General features: G+C 35.6%; 1 protein-coding gene across 1 annotated transcript in view; it reads right to left on the bottom strand.

The window, feature by feature from the left end:
- The window catches only part of ASCC3 (activating signal cointegrator 1 complex subunit 3), a 451,184-nt gene that overhangs the window by 419,591 nt on the left and 29,488 nt on the right, over positions 1 to 2,105 (bottom strand). The window lies entirely within an intron of this gene.

Here is a 2,105-nt window from a genome sequence, read left to right as displayed (position 1 = left end):
ACCTCAATCTCTTCTCCACCTATCGTGGTGCTGCCAACTGGCCAAGTGGTGAGAATCTTTGTCCTCTTGATGCTAAACGTCAATTCATATTGAAGACTACAGTCCTGGACCTTCTACAGTAAGTACTTCTGGTCTTCTTCAGTTTCAGCAAACAAGGTCATGCCACCTGCATAACATAGGTTGTTGATGAGTCTTCCTCTAATCTTGATGCCAAATTTCTCCTCATAAAGCCCTGCTTCACAAATGATCTTCTGCATATAGTTTGAAAAGGTATGGAGACAGAATGCATCCTGACACACTCCTTTCCTGATTTTGAACCATGCAGAGTTTCCCAGCTCTGTTCTGATGAGTGCTCCCTATTCCAAGTATAGGTTTCACATAAGTACAATCAAGCATTCTGGAATTTCCATTTCCCTCAGGGTAAGCATAATCAAGCATTCTGAAATTCCCATTTTATCCAAGGTTATCCACATTCAGCTGTGATCCACACAGTCAAATGTCTTTGCATAGTCAATGAAATACAGACAGACATTGTTCTGATTTTTTTAAAAAAAAGTGCTAATAAAATACAATCTTCCCTCATAAGATGAGCTAATCACATATATCTCACTTTATGGAATCCGGTATCTCTACCAGTAAGGTTAAGAGCAGAAACAAACTTGTATGGGTCAACCAACATTATCTACATAGTTGTCATGTACTGTCAAGTCTCTACATAGGTAATAGTTAATGCTAACAGCAAATAATAAATCACAAATGCTACAGAGAATGAACTCCATTGGTACAAAAGGAAAAGTGATCATTGTCATTGAAATTCAAATTCAGACTAGATTACACAAGAATTCATCAATGTTTCCATCAGCATGAAGAGTTCTGCAAACAGCTTCTAAGACAAACTTAGTATGTTATGTGTACTCCAGCAGCTTTCCAACGTATCAATCTTTCAATTCTACTTCATGTATTTCTCAAATACCTTTCTATGAACATGTTTTTCTATTTCACCAAAGGCTGTTAACTTACAAAATGCATGATGCGCATTAACAGAGAAGGTAAGAAACATGTGCAAACATATAGTTTATGAAGTATTGAGCTAGTGAATTTTGAGCTATTGAAAAAAAAATCAAACAACATTGTGAAGTAAATATTTTACAAACTTTGCATTCAAATTCACACAGACTTAGTAATTTGCCTATAGTTAGGAAGAGGTAAAAAAGCAGAGACGAATGGTAAGTGAAAGAAAAGCATTTCAGACTGACTCCCAAAACCATTCTCATTTAAGCCAAATATTGTCCTCAAATAATAGATACTCATGGTGGTAATTTCTTTTAGAATAGCACTTTCTAACTTCAGAGGAAATTTCTTCAAAGACTTTTGTCACTAAATGCACCTTCTCCAAGAATCAAAAGGCATTTGGGTAGGGATAATAGACTTACATGGAGAAAAAGTTTTTAAATTTCATTTTCTTGATGATTTTAAAAAACAACTAGATTTCAATGAGGTGTTTTGTTTTGAGTTTTTGGGTGGGTTTTTTTTTCTATCTGTTGTAATCTTTATAAATACAAGACTAGCCTCTCTTACAAAACTGTGAGAAAATAGATTATGGCAATCTGATCCTGGTCCATACATGAAAACCCAATGCTAAATCATACAGAGTTCTTATACTCAAAAGAGTTGACTAACATGGAACCATTTCAGGAAGGAGCACAGGATCAAGAATAAATGGTAATTAAGGAAGACGTTCAAGCTGCACAGAAGGCACTGCCGTAAAATAAGGCCTCAAGAATTATCAAGTAATATGTTTCAACAAGCAGATGCAGCAGATGTGCTGACCAGTCTAAGTGAAAAACAAAAAAACAAAAAACAACTGATTGGAAGAGATTCTTATTTGTTCCCATTCCCAGAAAAGATGATCCAACAGACTACAGTAGTAACTGAACAATACATTCATATCACACAAGTAAAACACTGCTGAAGATCATTTGGCTAGAACAGCACATCGACAAAAAACTTCCAGAAATTCAAGCTAGATTTAGAAGAGGTCGTGGCACCAAAGATATCACTAGTGATGTCAGATGAATCTAAGCTGAAAGCAGAGAATATCAGAG

Source organism: Elephantulus edwardii, unplaced genomic scaffold, assembly GCF_000299155.1.
Source record: "Elephantulus edwardii isolate Elephantulus edwardi_28Jun2011 unplaced genomic scaffold, EleEdw1.0 scaffold00013, whole genome shotgun sequence".
NCBI classification, from domain to species: domain Eukaryota; kingdom Metazoa; phylum Chordata; class Mammalia; order Macroscelidea; family Macroscelididae; genus Elephantulus; species Elephantulus edwardii.
Note: the sequence above shows the minus strand (reverse complement) of the source record. Positions and strands in the feature narration are given on the sequence as shown.